General features: G+C 34.2%; 1 protein-coding gene across 4 annotated transcripts in view; it reads right to left on the reverse strand.

The window, feature by feature from the left end:
* Positions 1-18,627: 18,627 nt before the first annotated feature.
* Positions 18,628-23,698, reverse strand: part of LOC131166217 (protein REDUCED CHLOROPLAST COVERAGE 1) — a 64,227-nt gene continuing 59,156 nt past the window's right edge. For all 4 annotated transcript variants that reach the window (XM_058124565.1, XM_058124564.1, XM_058124563.1 and 1 more), the window contains one exon: positions 18,628-19,037. The gene's annotated coding sequence lies outside the window, so the exon portion shown is untranslated. The remainder of the gene's footprint in view (positions 19,038-23,698) is intronic.

Genomic DNA, 23,698 nt, shown 5'->3' on the forward strand with positions numbered 1-23,698 from the left:
TAAGGTAGTAAAATTTGTCATCTTAAACCAATACATCCTCAACAACACCTCGCGGAGCTTTTATAGATCTGTCTTCCAACTATAGCATCATAGTAGTTTGCTTCAACTCACCTAAACCCAACTACTCATATATAGAATATGGAAGCAAATTCAACTAGTCCCCAAATCAAGTAAAGCTCTCCCGATACGAGATTACCCAATTATAATAGAAATAGTGAGAGAACTAGAATCTCTGAGTTTTTGTGGAGTCTAACTCAATATCAACACGCTAACTTGCTTAGTCAAGAAAGCCTTTTCTTCACGTTCTGTTTCCTTTTAACTGTGCATAGGTCTTTCATAAATTTTACATATGCAAGGACTTGCGGTATGGCATCCAAAAGTGGAATGTTGATCTTCACCTGTTTGAATATATCTTGGATCTCAGTGTGATACTTATTTTTCTGACCAGATGTCAACCTCTGAGGAAAGGGTACCACAGGTTGATACTCCTTAACAGTCTTATCCTCCTTATTATCTGACTTCTTTGAACTTGAGCTTGCTTCATCTAATTTTTCTTTTCCTTTATATGTCTCAGATGTCACTTCAGGTGTTGGAGTAACTTTTTTCGATCAGTAGGCATTTCAGGACAGAAAACTTCATTTCTGCTTCTCATGGTAATAACTGCCTTAGCTGACTCAAAAGCATTCCCTGAAACATTGTGCACCGATTGCTGTTGTTGTCAATATGCCTGGGGATTAGGCTGAGGGTGTGCTAGAAATTTCCCTTTTTCTAAGGTATTCAGCTGTGTACTTATCTTATTCATGGTGTCTCTTAGTTCACTGAAGACTTCATTACTCTGATTGTTGGTCGTGACGTGAAGCTATATGAATTGCTGAAACATATTTGCCATTTATGCCATGCTATCATCAGGAGATTTCTTTGCTGGAATAGGAGCTAAATTTGGTTGGAATCCCAATGGTACGTAACTTTAAGAAATTTTTTGCGGCTGATATTGCGATTGACGAGCTACAACTATATGATATATCGGTTGTGGAGGCGATACATAAGATTGAGGAATTTTTTGATACTGTGATGATGATGGATTGGACTAATCATTCCTCCATGAGAGGTTCGGGTGATTCCTCCATCCAGGATAATAAGTGTTCGAGAATGGCTGATTCTGAGATCTGTTGACCCAATTCGCTGATTGTACCCGATCAGATCTACTCTCCTTCCAAACTGGTAGTAAACAACAATCCTAAATTTTGTGGTCTGAGGTCTCACAGATAGAGCAATCCTCAGCTTTCACTTTTTCTAATTCCATAACCTCTAGTTTCTTAGGCAACGCAGTAACAAGAGCCTGTAGACTAGTTTCCTCTTTGACCTCATATCTGCCTCCACCACTGATCGCTCTGAGAGGTTGTGCTGCTATTGGTGTTCTTTCATGTCGTGTGTTCCATTATTGAGCACTCTCAGCTTAATAATCAAAGAATAATAGATCCTCATCCAATTCCTTATTGAAGAACTCCCTGTTTCACATAGCCTGGACAAATTGTTTACATACAGGGGTCAAAGCAGTATAAAAATAATTCACTAACCTCCATGATTCGAATCTGTCATGTGGACATATATTCATCAGGTCCTTGATTCTCTCCCAGCAAGCTTGGAACGTCTCATCCCCTCTCTGCATGAGCTGACTGATCTACTTCTACAAATACTGAGTTCTCTTAAAAGGAAAGAACTTATGTAAGAACTCACACTACATTTCAGGCCAGTTAGTAATAGAGTTAGGTCATAGAGAATTAAACCAAATTTTTGCCTTATCTTTCAAAGAAAAGGGAAACGTGGAAAGTTTGATATACTCATCAGTTCCAACCCTATTAATAAAAGTGGTGTAGACCAACTCAAAATTTGACAAGTATTGGTATGGACTCTCAAAATCCATTCCGTGAAACCTTGTTATCACAGATAACATGTCATGCTTAATGTTGAAGTTTGGTGCATCTTGTGGTAACACAATACAGGAAGGTGTGGATGTGCGTGTAGGCTATATAAAATCCTAAAGTGTACGTGGTGCGGGTGCAGCCATAACTTCCTCAAAGAATTCTTCAAACAGATTACTAAAATCAATTTTAGAATCACTCGTAAAACTAACAGAAGGACAGTCAGATTCTATACTCTGTGTGTTACTACTGGTGTTAAGTGAAATTTTGGACAGTCTATTCGACTTATCTCAAACCCAGGGCATCAAACATCAATGATAATAGCAGAAATTCACCAACACAGCAACAAACAAGCATGATAAAATTTTGTTCAATTTTTTTAATTATTATTTTTAAATGAAAAATAAAAAATAATTGGAAAAACACAAATTTTGAAATTAAAACTAGCACTCCCCTGCAATGGCGTCAAAAACTTGACTCACTCCAAAAATAAGCAGCTCGAAAGCTATCCCAAGTATAGGAGTTTTGTTGTGTAATATTTAGCTCAAAGGCCAGATCGTCTCAGGGAATGTAGTTTAATCTAAAATTTTACATAATCTCAATCAAAAAATAAGAAACAAAAAGAACACTAAACATAGTTCAGATTCAGGTTTTTTGGATTTTTTAGATTTCTTTTGATAAATTAAACAAACAAGCAATTTAAATTTTAATTCCTAACACGTACTAAATTTAACAACGAGAAATGGAAAACCTATGTTAACAACCGAACAAGAATTGAAACACACGTTGAACTTCATAATAAAACTAAAGATAATAACTTTTCCTACGTAACTAAAACATGCAATAATAATAAATAAATAAATAAAACTCAATCAAACAAAAACGCAAACAAGAAAAAACCAAACTTTTAACAAAATCAAGAACTTGAATCAAGATAAAAAATTAAACGCAAACAAGAACTTGAACAAAAATTAAAGCTTTAACAACTTAAACAAAACTAAACATGATAAAAATGGAAACTTTAATAAGATTAACTTAAACTAAATTGAACTCCAGCAAACAAAATTTAAAATTTAAGGAAAACTACTAATTTAACTCATAAATATATATATATATATATATATATTTTTTTTTCTTTTTGTATTTTATTCCTTTTTTTTTTTCAAGAACCAAATCAAACTTTAATCAATTAACTAAATAACTCAATCAATAATTAAATCCAATGCTAAATTTAGTTGAGAGAAAAAAAATAAATAAGCTTTAGTAATAATAATAATACCCAAACAAAGATTCACAAATTTAAAACTTTAACTAAACTCAATTTAAAAACAACAATACTCAATTAAATATTTAAAGAAAGAATAAAATAAAAACTAAATAAAAGGAAAGGAAAAAAAGGGAAAGAAAGGGAAAAGAGAGAGAAAGAGATAGAGAACAAAGGAAGGGCTCGAGTGCTATGGCAGCAGCAAAGCTGCTACTAGTTCAAGTATGGCAGCAGCCGGAACAGCGGCTATGGGCTGGGGAAGCTCATGTACAGCATCAAGAAAGGGAGCCTTGGCCAGCAACACGTAGTAGGAACTTCAGCAGCAGATGAGGGAAGAGGAAGTAAGAGCAACAAGGGAGATTGGCTATAGGGGAGTCTGGAGCACCAACAACTCGGGTGGCTATCCGTGAACTGAAGCTAGTAGAGCAAGAACAGGGGAAGGAAGCAGTAGCCATAGATGGTGACTCCTAGCAGCACTGCAGCAGGTTTCCAACAAGGGTCTCGGTGGCTTCAACAACCGCAGCAGCAGCAGCAACTGGCTGCCACACGAAGCAGAGGGACAGAGAATAGGGGAAAAGGAAAAGAAAAGAGATTGAGAGGGATGAGCCGAGAGAGTAGAGTTGGGGCTATGTGGCTGAGAGAATGAGAAAAAACATAGAGAAGAGAAGAGAAAGGAGAGAGTCGAGAGGAGAGGAAGAGAAGGGAAGAGAGAAAGGAAATAGGGGCTACCTCTAAAGAAGAGAAAAATAATAATAAATAGAGGGAGAGGGGGGAATGCCCTTCGCCAACCCAGCAAAGGATCCAGACCCGGCTGCATGGCCGGGTCACATCAAGGTAAATTTTATATATTTTTTTATTTTTTTCTCCTTTTATTATTTATTTTTTTTCCCAACGAATGAGGGCGATTTTGACAATTTTAGAGCCTGTATCGCTTAAAATTTAAAACATGGAAGTTGTAGATAATCTTCTCATCTTTCTCCAGAATTTTGAATTGTCTTAATCTGAATTCAGACAAAAAGGTTATGTGAGAATTACGAAGCGGTGCCGATTTTAGCTCCCAATAATTGCCCTACGATAAAAAATACCAAAAAATCATAAATTACTCAATAAGACCCAAATATTATAAATAGGACACCGTCACACACTCTGACTTTTTCATTTTTCTTTATTATAGGCACTACATTGGCCATCGATTCAGGATATTTAGCTACTTCAAGAAACCCCGCCTCAAACTGCTTTTGGACCTCCTCTTTTATGTTTAGCAACATTTATGGCCTCGTTCTCCTTATATTTTTTTTTATAGGCCTACTATTTGGATAAGTACGTGCCTTATGTGTTACCAAGTTTGTGTTCGTTGCTAACATATCCTGATATGACCATGTGAAAACATCCAAGTACTCTTGCAAGAGGTTAATTATTTGATCCCTTTCCCTATTATTCAACAATGCCCCAATTTTTACTTGTTTTGGTTCTATTTTAGTTCCCAAGTTTATTGTAATAGTGGGGTCTTCACTAGATGTGACTTTTTTTTCATCAATTTCCATTATTCTTTGCATCTCAGGTGGTATGTTCAATTCCTCTTCTTTTATTTCTACCCTATTGATCAAGTTTTCGAAGCTAATTTCTATTTCCAATTCATTGATACTGGTAAAATTATTTCTCATATTCTTGCATGAAACACAAGCAAACAAGGTTCAGCAAAGGTACCCAAAGAATGCAAACGAGATGTGAAAATGCAAATTTTAGTTCATTTATTTATTCAAAAGGGATTCTTGCAAAATTGTTTGTTCATTCCATAAAGAAAAAGCAAAAGAAAAATAAAGGGAAAACTCATAATGGTCGCCACATTACATTAAGTCAGCTGTTATGGGATACTCGAGTTCCTACCAGTTATGGAGCTCTACCCCTGCGGCCATAGGATAAATCCAATCATTCAAATTGTCTTCAGCATCTATTGGAACTACCACTGATATGATGATTTGTTCCATCTTCACACTAGCAAGTTCTTTAGCCTTGGTGCCAATTGTCCCCCCACTTCAAAATACCTCCCTCAAGGCAGGAACCTCCATTTTTTGTGTGTTGCCTACCTGTTCAGCAAACCTTGCCGTCCTTTGCACTTTCTATTCCTCGAGTTTTTTTTCTTATAATCAGCAAAGGTGGGCACATACTCAAGTCTAAAATGATCCCTTATCCCTGGTAACTGTATCGGGGTCCGAACTCCCTGCAGATTTGCCTATACCCTACAACTACATAAGTTGCATTTACAATATCGAACGCCTGAAAGGAATCATTGGGTATTTCTTTTGCAGCTTCCATATACGGGGTGGCAAAGGGTTTAGTAACCATCAGATCCGTTTCCCCATACACACATATCATTTTCTCTTCAATCGCGAATTTTACCCTTTTTTGAAGCGAAGAAGAGACTGCCCCAACAGTGTGGATCCATGGTCGTCCCAAGAGGTAACTCTATGAAGGTACTATGACCATTACCTAAAATGTGATATCAAAAGTTACTGGCTCGATCAACATAGGTATTTCAATAGTTCCCACAGACTCTCTACAAGTTCCATCAAAGGCTCCCACAATCAAATTATTTTGCTGCATATAAGAGATGTTAACAGCCAACTTATGGAGGGTGGTCATGGGCAGGATGTTCAGAGAGGATCCGTTGTCAATTAGGACCCTGGCTACCATATGGTCCCAGCATTTTGTGGAAATGTGAAGTGCCTTGATGTGCCCATGACCTTCTGGTGGAATCTCTTCATTAGTAAATGTTATTGGTAGTTGTGAGGCTTCCAATTTTTTCGTTGAAGTTGTCCACATTGATGTTTTGTGGGATATAAGCTTGATTGAGAATTTTCAAGGGAGCTTCCTAATGTGTCTCTGAGTTTAAGAGTAGAGAAAATACTGATATATATGCCTAAAGTTTACTAAGCTAGTCCACTACATTGTATTCACTTTATTTGATTATTTTCAAAAACTCCTCCGCATCTTTGTAGGAAATTGGTTCTTTGACTACTTTATTGGCCTCTCCTGATTTTTTCCTTTTTTTTTTTTCCAAATACTCGAGTGTATATATTATTCCACTACAAGTGGAATAAAGAAAGTAAATTAAATTAAGATAAATTAAATAATTAAATAATTAGTTATTAAATTAAACATTATTACATTGGATTTAAAAAAAAAAACTAATTGAAATAAGATATGTATATATATATACACCCTGTGAAAGAAGAAGAAGCCTGAGACGTTAACCCCCACCCCCTATGAAATTTCCTGCGCCAGCCACCTCCACCTCTGCCTCTGTCTCTCCTTCTCTCAATTTCTTGACAAGTTTATGGCGGATTGGAAAACGGAAGCTGCTATTGGATTCCTAACTCCGCCACCGACATTTCTACTAGAGCATATTTGTCGTGGGAACGGCTTAAGCACTGCTCCTAGGGAAAGGTAATTTTTTCTCATTTTCTCAATTTTGCTTTAAATCTGTTGTGAAATTGACGATCAGGCACCACCACCAGGTCTTAGTCATCGATATCGTCATTATGGCGTAGGTAATTTTTCAATTGAGATTTTTTAAGCCCCACTCCAAAGCAAAAGTGGGATTTGGGAAATTTGGTAATTTGGTTATATTTAAGGATATATTTATTTATTGGGTATTTAAGGGCCTACGAAGTATTAAAATAATATTTTATTTAGGATTAATTTAATGGAATTAGGATTTTTGATTCAGGGTCCGGGTGAGCGCCGCAAGTATTTTTCGGAGTTCCTATTGGCGTAGTTCAAGAAACCAGGTAAGGGAAAAAATATATATTAAATCAGAATTTTTATGAATTAAATGAAAAATAAATTTTGTTATATGTACGTGTAATTTTTCAATACGGGTAAAATGCCAGTCATTTAAATTATATATATTTTTTTTTTAAGTTTAGGGTTGTTTATTAGATATGTATATGCGAAAATGAACGGATGAAAGTGAAAAAATATTTTCAGTGTAATTATGTAAGGAATGAAAGGTATTTTCAGTTTATAAATGTTAAATGTTGGTTGGCTTATTTTACAGTCAATGTATGAATTTTACTGCTAAATTGTATGGCATGAGATTATGTGCAAATATATGTTAAATGTACAAGATGCAGGTTAAGTAAATAATGCAATGAGAATAAAATGTAATATGGACAATATTGCCTGTGTATGTTGAATGCAACCATGTAAATGTAAGATAGCTGAAAGACAGTCATGTTAGCAGATCTAGTTCATTTCTATGTGGACTAACTGATGACAGTTAAAAGGAGCTGTGTTAGATTCTAGCGCATTTCTATGCGGACTAACTGATGATGGCTAAAGAGCAGCTGTAATACGAAGGAATGAAAAAAAAAATGTTATGCAATGAAATGATAATGGAATGACAATGCAATGAAATGAAATGTGAAATGTGAATGATACAAATGGGAAAGAGTCACTTAAAGTGAAACCCAAGGAAATGTTAAGTTATGAACATGAAAGAATGTGAATGATTGAATAACGATGGAAAGAGTGATATATTATGATATTAGAAGTATATATATATGTAAGACATGTTACGTTTGGGTGGGGCGCACTCTTCGCCTGAGGGCTTGCTGAGTAAGGCGAGTGCACTAGTAGCTACAGATGTGGCAGTAGCCGCATATTGTACTAAGGTAGAGGGAACCTACTTGTATGGGCGGATAGATTTCCCTATCCTTAGGGGCTTTGCCGATAAACTTTTGTATGAACTGTGTGAGTACGAGATCAATTTATCACTTGAGGGCTTTCTGAGTAAGGTGAGTGCCCTAGTATGCTTTAGCTGCGACCTTTGGGTTGCCTAAATATCAGAGTAGAGGGGTGCTACTTGTATGGGCGGGTAATCACCCCTATCCTCAAGTAATCTCGTCGGTTAAACATTTGCATGTGTTTGATTAGGTTCAGGGAATGATTTTAGAAATTATGCTAACAATTTTCAGAAGTTAAATAATATGTCATATATAAACTCATGTTGGTCACACACTATTTTAATATATTGTTTCTTCCTATACTGAGATGTGTCTCACCATAATATGAAATTATCTTTTTCGGGAGTTCCTTGAGATTGAGCTTAGAGAGCTCGAGATTTTATAGCATTTTTGGTAAATAAAAAGAGAAAATGGTATATTTTTATGTTAATTTTGATATGTATATTTTATGTTTTATGATTTATGTTTTAAATTTTATAAGATATGGATGATTGTGAAACATATTGGTATTAGTGGATAATGTTTTGGAGACATGTATATATTTGAATACTGGTGGATGATTAATTTATTATGGTTGGTAGTTAGAATTAGTAAACTCTGGTATTATATTATATGGAGATTATGATGTTTGTTTTCCGCTGCGTATGTTATAGATTATAATCTATCAAGATATTATCAGGTATAACGCGTCGGACCCGGGTTTAAGGGTTCGGGGCGTTACACATTACCAGTTCCATCATTTTGTTCATATGATCTCAGATCTCCCTAACATCATTGCCCATCTCCTCTTGGCCTTGTTCTCAAGGCCCATGACACAGATTTCCAAATGTTCACTCATGATTATAGTTTTTCTTCAAGTATGGTAAGGATACGCAATGGACTCAATGTTGAATTTTGTTAGCTAGGACTCTTCTTTATTTCTGAAAACAACCCATTTTTCATGAGTATGTATGCATGAATATGTGCACAATGCATGAATACTTATGTTTTTCAAATTAAATGGCCATTTTGCCAAACATTATTGAGACAACTCTTGTTACTTCAAAGGAAACAAACATGCATATGGCAAACTCATTACACAATTCATCATTTGTTGCTCCAAAGATAATATCCTTAACATATATTTGGACAAGGAGCATATGATCATTTTTAGATTTAATGAAAGGTGTAGTATCAATTTTTCCTCTAGTAAAACCATTTTCTAGAAGAAAGCCACTAAGCCTCTTATGCCAAGCTCTAGAAGCTTGTTTCAATCCATACAGGGCTTTAGAAAACCTATACACATGATTAGGATATTTATGATTTTCAAATCCTGGTGGTTGTTCTACATAGACTTCCTCATTTATATAACCATTTAAAAAGGCACTTTTGACATCCATTTGATACAATTTAAAGTTCTTAAAAGCGGCATATGCAAGTTGCATGCGAATGGCTTCCATCCTAGCCATGGGAGCATAGGTTTCCTCAAAGTCTATTCCTTCTTCCTGATTATACCCTTGGGCTACTAGCCTACCTTTGTTTCTAGTCACTACACCATTTTCATCCTTTTTGTTTTTATAAACCAATTTGGTTCCAATAGTAGTGTGATCGTTGGGCCAAGGAACTAGGGTCCAAACTTTGCTTCTTTCAAATTAATTTAGCTCTTCCTGCATAGACATTACCCATGATTCATCCTCTATGGCTTTCTTAATATTTTTGGGCTCTTCCTAAAATAAGAATGCAAAATGACTAACTAAGTTTCTTAAGGAAGACCGTGCGGCAACACCACGAGAGGGTTCACCTATGATTTGATCCAAGGGATGGTTCCTAATAAATTTCCAATCTCTAGGAAGTTCCTGAACCTCATTTTCAACTTTATTATCTTTAATGGATTTATCATTAATCTCTGAATCTTTATCTACATTATTTTCAATGGAGAGCTTATCTAATCCTTTTCTAATTTCAATATCATCTTCATCATCTCTTTTTGAAAAAGGATTAGATTCATCAAAGACAACATGAATGAATTCAATAACAGTTAATGTTCTTTTATTAAATACCCTATATGCTTTACTGTTAAGAGAATAACCAAGAAAAATTCCTTCATAAGATTTAGAGTCAAACTTTCTTAGGTGCTCATTATCCCCAAGTACAAAGCATTTACAGCCAAATACATGAAAATAAGATATGTTTGGTCTATGGCTATTACATAACTCATAGGGAGTCTTATTTAGAGAGGGTCTGATTAATACTCTATTCATTACATAACAAGCAGTGTTTACTGCTTCACCTTAGAAATATTTGGGTAATTTATCTTCATTAAGCATTGTTATACCCATTTCTTGCAATGACCTATTCTTTCTTTCTACAACACCATTTTGCTGTGGGATTCTAGGTGTAGAGAAATTATGAGATATACCCTCTAGGTCATAGTAGTTCTCTATGCCATCATTTTTTAATTCAGTTCCCCTATCACTTCTAATGTGTGTTATTTTGTAGCCCTTTTCATTTTGAATTCTTCTATAAAGTCTAGTAAATTGATCACATGATTCATCTTTATGTGTAAGAAATAGTACCCATGTGAACCTAGAAAAATCATTTACAATTACAAATGCATAGAATTTCCCTCCTAGACTCTGAACCTGATTAGGACCAAACAAGTCTAAGTGTTGCATTTCAAGTGGTATATGATTTTCTTTTTCTTAAAACTTGATCTTATTTTCTTACCCATTTGACATGCATCACAAATTTTATTTTTCACAAAAGGTTTTTTTGGTAAGCCTTTAACTAAGTCCTTTTTCACAAGTTTTGACAAGAGATCCATGCTAGCATGCCCTAGACATCTATGCCACAACCAACTTGCTTCATTTATAGCAGAAAAACATGTTACATGCTGTGAGGCTAAGTTATCAAAACTAGTGGTATACACATTTTAATGATGATCAGTAGTAAATAGAACTTTGTTATCAGATTTATTCTCAACAATGCATTTGTCATTTTCAAAGGGTACTTTATAACCTTTGTCACACATTTGACTAATACTCGGTAGATTATGGTTTAAGCCATCAACAAGTAAGACGCTATCAATAACGAGGGAAGGTTCTTTACAAACCTTACCTACGTCGATGATTCTGCCCATTGCATTGTCTCCGAATGTCACGAACCCTCCTTCCTTGGGAGTAATGGATGCGAACTTGGCCTTATCACCAGTCATGTGTCGTAAACAGCCGCTATCTATATACCACTTTCCCTTAGATGAGGACAATCTTAAGCACACCTGCAAAAGTATCTAAGTGACTGATGCTAGTCCCCAAATTATGTTGGCTTCAAAGGGGTTAGTGCTTGATTCACCTTTGACTCTCCACACTTTCTTAATTTTCACATGTTTATTTCTAAAAGAACAGTCAAATTGAATATGACCCATCTGTTTGCATTTATAACATGTTATTTGCCTGACTAATTCTTTAAATGGAATGTAGGATTTTGATTTATGAGTAACCCATGTAAAGATCATTTCGCCTAACATTCCCAATCCCATTAAATCCAAGACCTTCTTTACTAAGAGAATTTCTTTGGGCCCCGAGAAGTTTTTCAAAATTGTTTTAGCCCTCTGTAAATTTGTTGATAATTTTGTAGCTATCCTCCAATTTTCTTTCAAGTTTTGCAATTTTCAAATTCTTTTCTTCTTAAAGTGAACAGATTTTCCCATTTCAAAAAGCTTTGACCAATTTTCATATTTCTTTTTCAAAACATCATTTTCTTGGGTCATCTTATTTAGGAATTTTGACACATGAATGTATTCATACTGCAATTTTTTATATGTTGGCATGCTATCAGAATCACAATCATCATCATCAAAATAATAAGAGGATAAGGAGCAAGATGATAATACCTCATCATTGTGTGCCATCAAGCACAGGTTAGCAACCTCAGAGTCACTACCATTAGTGTCTGAATCAATGTTATTTTGTTTGTCCCACGATGTGCCGACTTTCATTGCTTTCTTTTTTTTCTTTGATTCTTTTTTCGACAACGGGCAGTCTGGTTTGATATGTCTGACTTTGTTGCAATTGTAGCATGTGGGAGCATTTGATTTTTCTTTTCTTTTGCTTGGTTCTCCCTTTTCAAATACTAAATCTCTGAACCTTCTATATGGCCTCCTATTCTTTCTGAAGAACCTATTGAATTTTCTGGTAAGCATAGCCATGTCATCTCCTGATTCTGGTTTGCTACAATCACTAGACATGTTAGTTGATGTTTTCAAAGCAATCACCTTTTTTATTCTATTTTACTCATTTACTCTCTCATTAATGGCCAACTCATATGTGATGAGTGACCCTATTAGTTCATCTAGGAACATTACTTTTAAGTCTCTACCCTCAGCTATAGCAGTAGCCTTTACTTCCAAAATAAGAGGCAACCCCCTAAAAATTTCCTAATCATCTCATATGTGGCATAAGTCTTACCTAATGCATGTAGTGCGTTAATGATATAAGTGAAACGAGTGTACATGCTCTGAATAGATTCACCAGTGTTCATCCTAAATGCTTCATATTTACTAGTCAACATATCAATTCTACTATCTTTAACATCTCCAGTACCTTCATAAGTAACCTCTAACTTATTCCAGATTTCCTTGGCAGTAGAACATGTCATAACCCTGTTAAATTCATTTACATCAAGTCCACAGTATAAAATATTCATTGCAATTGCATTTATACTTATAGCTTTCATATCATCATCAATGTACTCTTCCTCAGTCTTAGGTACTCTAACCTCATCTTCAGTTTTTATAGGAACAAAATTTTCTTTAGAGACAACTCTCCACACCTTCCAATCAACAGTTTGAAGGTAAATGCACATCCTTTGTTTCCATAAGGTGTAATTCACACCGCTAAAAATAGGAGGACGTGTGGACAAGGGTCCCTCAGGAAAAGGGGTTACAGTATGATGAGCCATTTTGATCTTTATGCAGAAAAACGGTTAATTCTAAACAACTAGGTTTTGATACTAATTGTTGACTTTACTGTAATCCCAAGAGGGGAGTGAATTGGTTTTTTAAAGTTTTTATCTCCTAGGTCAAATAGCCAGCAGCAGTATTTCACAACCCTAGGGTCAATCTAGAGCATATATAAAATAAACCGATAAATACAACTAAATTAAATTTGCCCAAGTAAATTAACCAAGCATGCACAAAATAGTAAAGCAAGTAAAGTAGAGATAACATCATATATGTTATTGAGGTTTGGCAAATGTGCCTACGTCCCTGTCTCGGCTCGCAAGCTCGAGAATTCCACTACGGCTCACTTAACGGGTGGAGCGGCACCGGTTACAACTAGGTCAAATTATCAGGGCTTAACTCAACCTTTACATACAATCCTTTTGAGTTTGATTATCACCCCTTCAGGCACGTTTGGAATACAACAAATAATCAATAAAAATGTTGTGTACAAAAATACGTGCTTCTCTAATAAGCAAATTTGTACAAGTATAACCAATGCACTTCACAATGATAAAATCTATAAGCTCAGTGAAGACAGTATTACAACTCTCAAGATAACATCAGTGTGGCAATCAAAGTATGAGAGTGTGATATGATAATATCTTTGAAACAATATGTATAAGTATATCAACCACAAATAGGGTTTCAAAGATTTCAATAGTATAATCAAATATCTCAAAAAGATTTCTAGAAAATCAAGCACAATAGATATTTAGAACACAAGTTTGTCAAAAATATTTTCTTCAAAGCAAACACAAGACAAGCTCAAGAGTCTTGCAATAAAAATGCAAAGACTCGCAAGCTAATAAAAGTTTCCCCACAAAATGGATTTATGAATTAAATCAATGGGGAAAATTTTTGGGCTTAACACTGTTTGAAAAATCAGTAAATAATCACAAACAAGAGAGTATAAGCTTGCAATAGAAATGTAGGTAATCTCAAGATACTCTCAATCAATATGATTTTGCAATGGAATGAGTAAAAGGTAAGGAATATAAACTTGTATAGGAATGTGTTCAAAGAAAAATTTTCTTAATCAAGGTGTTAATCAATCCTTAATCTTTGCAAATGAGGGTATATATATAGACTCTATAAAAAAAAAAAATGATCATTGGGACATAGAGGGAATTATTAAATTTGTTAATAAGTTTTTAATCCAATTTACCCTTGACTAACCTTAGTTACCGTGGCCAAAAATTATGGCAACCGGAGAGTTTCGATCGACTATATTTTAAGTTCAGTCGATCTAACTGCCAAGTTCGGTCGACTGAGGCACTTTTGAACTACAGATATAGTCGACTAAATTAAGGCGATTTTGAAAGCGTTCGAGGTTCGGTCGACTATATTTTAAGTTTGTTCTACTATTCATATGATTCGGTCAACCCAATCAAAAATGAATTAAAGGTTCGGTTGTTTGAATAGTTGGGTATCAGATACAAGCCAGTTTGGTTGACTGTGGAAGAAGTGTTCAAAATCGTTTGATCAGTTGAACCTTAGTCAAACTGCTGACCCCTGAGTGGTTCGGTCGACTGAGCTGAATATGTACAGCTGGGTTCGGTCAACCGAGACCCTTTCAAATTTTATTTTAATATGCACAGCTGGGTTCGGTCAACCGAGACCCTTTCAAATTTTATTTTAATATGCACAGCTGGGTTCGGTCGACCGAGACCCTTTCAAATTTTATTTTAAGTCCTGATTCATGCTAGAGTTTACCCCTGATACACATGGTATGATTTGTAAGATAGAGGGGATTTGTGCAAGTGATTGTGTAGGGACCTAGAGTCAATCTAAGCTCTTTGAGCTTATAGTTCCTACCATGCATGTAATGTATTAATTATTACAGACCTTTGATTATTATTACAGACTCGAATGATTAAAAATATAAAATACAAATGTAAACAATTTGTCTTCATTTTTCTTTGAGCCTTTCCATACACCACCAAGTGATATGATCCTTTTCCATTTCATACGTAGAGAGATCCTGCACACAAACTCAAGGCAAAGATAAGACATGCAGATATTTATCATTATCAAAATAAGATATGACCTATAAGGTCAACAAACCTATGCTTTGATACCAATTGTAAGTTAAGGTGTAATCCCAATAGGAGGTGAATTGGGTATTTTAAAATTTAAGTGCATAAGTTTGATCAATTTTAAAACTTATTTAACACGTGCTCTAAATATTTTAATCACCACAAAACTATTTCCAGCAACACTAAGGTTTATACTAGAGCTTGAGTGAGTAATGAATCAATACAATACAATATCAATAGATTTAATGAAACTTAAATATTTAAATCATTCACAGCATTCACAAATCTAAATGAACCATTCATAGCATCAACAACAAATATACTTAATATAAATATGCTTAAAAAGTAAAAAGATAAGGGAAAAAGTAACACTGAAATTTTTTACAAGGTTCGGCAACCGTGCCTACGTCCTTACCTCAAGTAATTCACTATGAGGATTTCACTAATCCCTCCTTTCAATACGTGAAGCACATCTCTCCTTCAATAGGTGAAGAAACCTCTCAAGTGAGAACAACCCTCTTGCTTTCTCAACGGTTCACACCCTATTGAACAGAGGGATTAGTGAAATCCTCATAGTGAATTGCTCTCGAGCGAGAACAACCCTCTTGCTTTCTCAACGGTACACACCCGAACCATCAATTCACAAATAAATCAATAGCAGCTTTTGCACAAGAAGAAAACTTTCTTAACAAAGCAGATTTGTACACGTTAAAATCACTATGATACTCTCAAAAATATTTGCTATGAAGCTCAAGAGTTTTGCTGGGTTTTTTAGATTGAAAGCTTTGAACATTGAAGTATAAAACCAGAAAAAATATTTTTAAAGAAAGGAAACGGCGCACAACAGTTTTTCAAATGTAAAGTTAATATGTTTGTGTGCTATATGGTTTCCCTAATACGATTAAGGTTAGCATGTTATAGCTAGTATTGAAATCTAATCGTTTGTGCAAGTTTTGGTAACAATATATTTCAAAATGGGAAAGATATCGCGTTGTGCGCTGAACATATCATGCGCTTCAATCGACTGAATTGGTAGTTCGGTTGCCCAAACCAATTAAAATTATGAATTTCGAAGCAGGAATTAGCCTGTCGGTGGACTAAACTCTACATTCAGTCGCCTAAACCCGTTCAACCGATTGAACCCTTGGGTCGGTCGCTCGAACCAACATTGTCTGGACTTTAACAATGACAATAGTCATTCAATCGACTAAACCATAGGTTCAGTCACCCAAATTCTCTTATGCCAAACCAGTTAGTTCATATTCTTGCATTCAGTCAACTGAGTATAAACCTCAGTCGCCCGAACACCCTAAATTCATCATTTTTTTATTTTTATTTTTTTCAATCCCAAAACTCAATTGTATCCTTTTGAAAAGATATTTAAACTTTGTAAATATATTTTCCAAGTTGTTAAACAGATCTCTAGGTCTAATAGTTAATCCTAAGAGCTTCACAACAAGTATAAGTTTAAGAAGTACTTACATAAGACTTATTTTACAATAACAAATGGAATACTATATAAGTTTTCATGTCTTTAAACTTGATCATCATCCAAGCTCTTCTTCAATAGCCAATCTTCATTTTACTTGTGTTCTTCATGGCTTTATATTTAAAAAATCATTCATTGTGCTTGTAAGTTATAACACCTATAAATACACTTGAAAGCACAATCAATGCCTTGGTTTCTCTTCATTTGTACTCATATTTTTTCAACACGAGGTGCATTTCATGTCATTGCGGCTCTTCGTTGTACTTCTATTTTTCTAGATGATCCAAGTGGGTTTAAGTGCCTGAAGAGCATATTTATCGAAATAAATACGATTACCTTGATAAGATATTCCCTTCATTCTTCCTCTATGTTGTTTACGGAATATGGTTCTTTTGGGGTTATAATGGATGGTTGTTTCTCACAATTCCAACTCCACTATAGAGTCGGGCATGAGAGTTTCTTCTCATTCAGTTCCTTGTGAATGAAAGAATTTGCAAATCAAAAATTAAATTTTTATTTATTTATTCTTTTATGATTCTTTAAAATGCTGAAATTATAGACCAAAATGAGAATCTCCAACCAAATTTAAAACAGATTTTTTTTTTTTTTTATTTGCAATCGTTAATCTATTACAAATGAAAATTTCTATTATGATGTGTGTGGTGTAAAGATGGAGGAGATGGCCCCCAGATTTTTATTTATTTATTTTCCATGTATTTATTATTGTTATTATTTTTTAAAAAAATTGAATTAATGAATATTTACAAAAAGGCTATAGATAAAATGGGTCAAATTAAATGACTAAACATATCTTTTAAAAAAATAAAACATAGCTTAAAATATCATTTTACTAAACATAAAATTCATTTTTTCATATATATTTAATGACTAACAATCAAATAATGGAAGATTTGTTTTATTAATAAAAAATAAATCTTAAGGTTTTTTTTTTTTTTTTAATAGTTTTTGAAAACTTAAAGAGTAGGAGCGCCATATTCAGAAAACTCAAGGATGTTGTTAGATTCTACTCAAAATAATTGAGGTTCCTATCCCTCATTTTTAATATGGATCCCGTATCAAAATTTTTAATTGAGAAAAGGAAAGATAAGAAAAATAAGAAGAAATTTTTTTTATTATATTCTCTCTATATCATATAGTACTAAAAATAAGAATTTATTTTAATATAATAAAATTTTAAAAATAAAATATTTTAATTGTGCATAAGGTAAAATTTTTGCTTATTAATTATATATATATATATATATATATTGTATTTTTTTCTTTTTTTCTTTTTTTTTTTTTGATAACGAAATGCAAAAGAGCGACAGATCCATCTATTTCAAGTTCACTCACTTTTCATTCCATTCCTTACCTGATGCGACTCCCTCGCCTAATTTCTCCTCCGGAAAGTAAAAGCCCCTCCTGGCCTCTGCATTTGCATCGCTGTAGTAATTGCCAAACGATATCCAGTAGATAATTTATGTATAATTCATGTGTAGCAAGAAAATATTTTGTGTCATGGGTTTGTCACTGGCCTACCTGACAGCAGATGAGTGGAAAAAGGGGACAGACAGAGTCCATAGATGCACCCGTCCCTTACTGTCACATAGACTGGGCCTTTTGACGGACAACATTACCCCGTGAAACAAGCTTCATATAATAAAATTGATCCCTCTATCTGTACATATTTACTATGCAACGCTTTATTCCAATCCATTTAATTTAATCCCTTTCATTCCAACGATTTATTATTATTATTATTATTTTTTTCCTGTTTTGACAATACACAATTTAGAGAAGTCAGCCTTCATTTCGTCATTATTCTCAATTATACAGGCACACAATTTGCAAAAATGAAATTAGACACCACAAATCAACAACCATCTTCTTCAGGTTTCAATCTTTGAGCAAAAAAAAATTATGTTTAGTAGCAATTATCAGATAATTTTTAAAATATGACAACTATTGTCCTTTTTGCTTCCAAACATCTATGCAGAAAGCTTAAAAAAAGAAATAATGGGGGATGTTTTCCAAGTTTTCTTACGCACAAATGCTGAAAAGTATAGGCAAGACTTGTAACTTTTTGGGATAAAAATGAATCAGAAGTAAAATCCACAACTTTCCCTTCGTTTAGGACCCTGTCTGCAACGAAAGAGATCACTAAGCACATCACAAAAACACATGATATTGTTACAAGATAGGAATTGAATATGCTATTGTTCTCTGGGTTGTAATTGATTTGAAAAACAAGTTTCAGAGAACCTTATAAATAGATATTCGTTTAGGCAAAATACTGTCGCATTTCAAAAGCACGCAACAGGCAGGGTACTAGCCAGCTACAACAAAGACAACAAGTCTTGACAGTAGTCAGAAGCCAGAAAGAAATTAAAAAAAAATACGAAAAAGAAAAACTAAAGTCATGTACAATTAAATTGAATTAATAATTAATTATCTATCTAGCTCATTTCGAATCCAAAATCGATATTCAGCATCCGAATGATGCGAAATGAAGCATCAAAATTTTCCAAGAATCAGTGTTGTCACCCGAGAAACACCTTTTCCTTTGAAGCCCCAAAATTAGGTTTCCAATTGTAAACCTGCACATCAAGCAAGACAATTGATAAGCCCATGGTAATGAACAAGCCTTCTAGAAAAGAAAAAGCAGAAAATTTCCCATTTTCATACATTTTATTTTTTATAATGTAAAATTAGGGAGACACTGTCAATGCTCCTACTTCGGCCATTGGCGCTCAACACCTCTCTTCTCCTAAAGTGAAATCACAATTTTATCATTAACCTCCACTTCTCATTTAGCAACGTAACCATCCTTTCAGCTTTCCTCTTCGGCTCTTCAAATTGAACATAATCCAGTTCACAGATTCATGGGACAGGGACAATCATCAACTCCAAGAATTAACTTGGTAGCCGGCTAAAGTTTGATATCAGGAAAACATAATAATAGCATATTTGAGTTGCAAAATGGAATGAGGTAAGAATGGAAATAAAATGAAATTTTGAATCAAGAACATAATAAAATCAAATTAAAATTTTAATTTCATCCCTCCTGATTCCATTTCATTCTTACATATCAAACGTGACATATATCTAAGTCGATGGTCACATAACTTGCACTGCAATATAATGAGATGATTGGCGAAGTTTCAGTACCTAGCTTTTGTCTCCTTTCATTCACGTGTAAGAACAAAGCTATTGGACATAAGATTGACATCTGACGATTATTTACAAATGAAAATAGAAAGCGTAGTAAAGCATTGGGGAAAGACACAACTGGATCACATTGGAAGGCTTGGATCACGTTAATAAAGCTAAACATAGAATATATAACAATTTATATAACACATTAAATACAAAAGAAGACAAAAAAAAAAAAAAAAGATAAAAATGCTTTAATAAGTTATTCAATGAACACCAAATAAAAGGCTTAAAACTTAAAATTGACAAATGAGGAAAAAGCTAAAACTTGATATTTATTTGCAAAATTAGAGTTTAAGAATTTAAGTTGGCATTAAAAAAAATATGGAAAATGGAAAAGTTATATAGCCGAATAACATCTAAATAAAAGTTTGGAAATGCATAGGTATATGGTTAACTAATTTATTTAACACAATGATGAAAAGTGAGAAAAAATGTCAAACGAATGGAAGAAAAGTGCTTTAAATATACAAAAATAAGATATATTTAAATTTAATAACTATCATGAAATTAAACTTTTGAGTCATACAATGAATATGTGGGAAAGGACAATTGAATAAAGAATACTAAGGTTAGGAACGAGAAACTCATAAAATCAATTTGATTTTATGCTTAGAAGATCAAACATAAAAAATGTCAGACGAATAGAGGAAACACACTTTAATACTTATATACAAAAATAAGAGATATTCAAAATTGTAATAACTATCACGCAATTAAACTTATAAGTCGTACAATGAATCCGTGGGGAAGGGTAATTGAACAAAAACTAAGGTTGGAAATGAGAATCTTGGAAAATCAATAGTTTTATGTTTGAGAGATCGATTACAACAAATACCAAGCGAATGGAGGAAAAATACGTTAATACCTATATATAAAAATAGGTGATATTCAAAATGATAATAACTATCATGGAATAAAACATATGAGTCTGTTTGATCAAAAATCAAGTACCTTATAAGGGATGACGATGATGAGATTGAGATAGGGTGAAATGGACTCATTATGCTAACCAACGTCAACAGTGCAAGGATAGAGATAGAATCATAAAATTCATAGAAATCGTATGAAGGAGAAGGATAAGTAGAGGAAAGGAATTAGATTAGAAGAGGGAGAAAAAGAGAAGATTAGAAAGGATAGATTAAAGTTTGGAAGAGGCCAAGAGATAAAAGGATAAGGAGATAAAAGGCACTAAGACCTGCTGTAGCACTGGGCTATTGCATGTGTTGAATTGATTGAGAGATCCCTTACAAGATACTATGCAACCTATTCATACCCCTTTGAGATCAAACCTACATTAATTCTAAGGTTACAAATATTATATTCAAGTCATAAATCCTAACCATTAATTTGGTCCGTTTCTAAACATTAAAAGCTTACTCATAAATTAGGACCATTTTTAAACATTAAACATCCAATTATTATAGTTGACATTCATGTTTGCCCAATATTAATCTTCGTTGTAACTTGATCACTAGGCGATCCTAGATGACTGGATGAAATTTGTCGCCCGATGACTAGGTGATCTCCAATACCAATGTGGCCACTTATGGTCTCCTCACCTCACCTTGTGACTAGGCAATCAACCTTGCTTGATGGTCACCTGACCTTTGCCGCTTGGATGACTACTTGATATTTGTGGGTCGCCTAAGCGACAAGTAACTCGCCTTGCCCAAGTAATTTTTTCCATTATGACTCTTCGAGCGATTTCCCTAGTTGCAAGACTGTCACTGTTCTATAAGTGCGAAAATACAATAAAACAGTGGCCCCCACGACTGCTCCATTTAGTTGCACTTAAATTTTTATAAATGAGTAGTTGTAATACTTTTAGCATAAAATATGTATTACATTTTCTATATTACTAAGTTGAATAGTTTCCTAATCAGCCAATTTACTTATAGGTAATGCCCTTTACGCCTATTGGAACGCATTTGACTAATCGATTATGAGGATTAAGAGAAGATCACTCGATACTAGATTTAGGCCAAACATAGGATGGTCGTCACTTAAATTCAATATTTTTTCTAATACGTTTACCAATAACCAATCTCCAAATCAAGCTTGAGATCATCACTCTTTTCCAAAATCTCCTGGACCTTTGGTGAGCTTTGAGTCCTTGGTCGAATAGGAATTCTTAAACTCTTAATGCTTGGTCAAGTTAAATTCGTCCTCAAGATATTCAATTATATGGAGTCTTCATGATGTTAACCAATGGTAGAATCGGTTTCTCAATCTTCTTATATATAATGAGTCAATAAATCATTCTCATTATCTTTATGGTTGATATTATTTCTAACCAAAGCTTATTGCCTCATTCTCATTATCTTTATGGTTGAAATTATTTCTAACCAAAGCCTATTGCCTCCCATGTTGTTAGGTCTGGTCAAAAACATCATCGGCGATGCTTCGGCGAAAAGGAGATTTTGAGGCAAATGTCGTTGTCCCCTAAGCATCCACCTACAAAAAGCAAGTTGGCCAAATCCATCACAGCAGTCTTTGGCAATATTTCAGCCACTTCCATGGGATAAATGTGGGTGATCTATGATAGAGGCTTTCATGGGTGTTCCTATTCTGAGCCCTAAACCACCAAACATGTTCTTTCGCAAGTTTTCCATCCAAGATCTCATCTCGCTTTTCAAATTGCCCACAATCGTCTTCATTGCGGTTGCTACCTGGTGAGATATGTGAATGACCGCATGAACTTTTTTCATTAAAATGTTTTCGAATCAAATCAGCATTGGTGAGTCTGATTGGTCTTGGCAACGTTGTGTTTTTATTTTACACCTCTTCTAATTGGTAGCATAAGGGGTTCTATATAGGTGTGCCAAAAAGATGTTTGATAAAAAAATATTAAAAAAAAAAAATCAAGCATCTTTCAAAGAATGCTTATAATGAGATTGAGTTGGGGTGAAATGGAAATGGACTTGTTATGCTAACTAAAGTCAAAGGTGCTAGGGTAGGGATAGAATCGTAAAAATCATAGAAAGATGGAGAAGGATAGGAAGGTGAAAGGATTTACATTAAAAGAGGGGAAAAAGGAGCTAAAGGATAGATTAAAGATAGGAGGAGATAAGAGATAAAAAGATAACGGAATAAAAGACATTGGGGCTTGCTTTAACACCAAGCTATTGCATTATGTGTTGAATTAATTGAGAGATCCCTTACAAGATAGTTTGTACTCCTATTTATACACCTTTGAGGTCAAACCTATATCAATTCTAAGGTTACAAATCATAAATTTAATTCATATATCCTAATTATAAATTCATTCCGTTTCTAAACACTAAAAATCTACTCATAAATTAGGACCATTTTTATACAATAAACATCCAATTATTATAGTGACCTTCATGGTTGCCCAATGCTTTTATGTCTTGTTGCTTGATAATTAGTCAACCCCAAATGATGAGCGAAATTTGTTGCCAAATGACTTGGCAATCTCTATCACCTGGGTAATCACTTATGATCTCCTCGCCTTATCTAGTGACTAAGCAATCAATGTCGCCTGATGGCTGCGTGACCTTTATCACTTGGGTGACTACTTGACATTCCTAGGTCATTTAAGTGGCAAGTGACTCGCCTTGCCCAAACAATTTTTCCATTGTGGCTCTTCAAATGATTTCCCTAACTAGGAAATTGTCACCATTCTACAAGTGCGAAAAGACAACACAAACAGAGTCGTACAATAAATCTATGAGAGAGGGCAACTAAACAAAAACTAAAGTTAGGAACAAAACTATTATAAAACAAATTTAGTTTTATGCTTGGAAGATCGATTACAGAAGCTATATATATTAAATAAGATCAATGAAAAAGTTAAGGAAAAGAAGAGATTTGCATATGATTTTTATTAACTTAGTGAAAACCTACAATAGTACATCAAGGATATGCTTTGAGAATTTTCTTTTTAAACTAGTGATGGATGAACTTACTAGGAGTATCCAAAATGAGATTCCATGGCGTATGTTATTTGAAGATGATATTATCTTATTTGATGAAACTAGGAATGCAGTAGAATCTAAATTAAAATTATGGGGCGAGGCTT

Source organism: Malania oleifera, chromosome 10 (genome assembly GCF_029873635.1).
Source record: "Malania oleifera isolate guangnan ecotype guangnan chromosome 10, ASM2987363v1, whole genome shotgun sequence".
NCBI classification, from domain to species: domain Eukaryota; kingdom Viridiplantae; phylum Streptophyta; class Magnoliopsida; order Santalales; family Ximeniaceae; genus Malania; species Malania oleifera.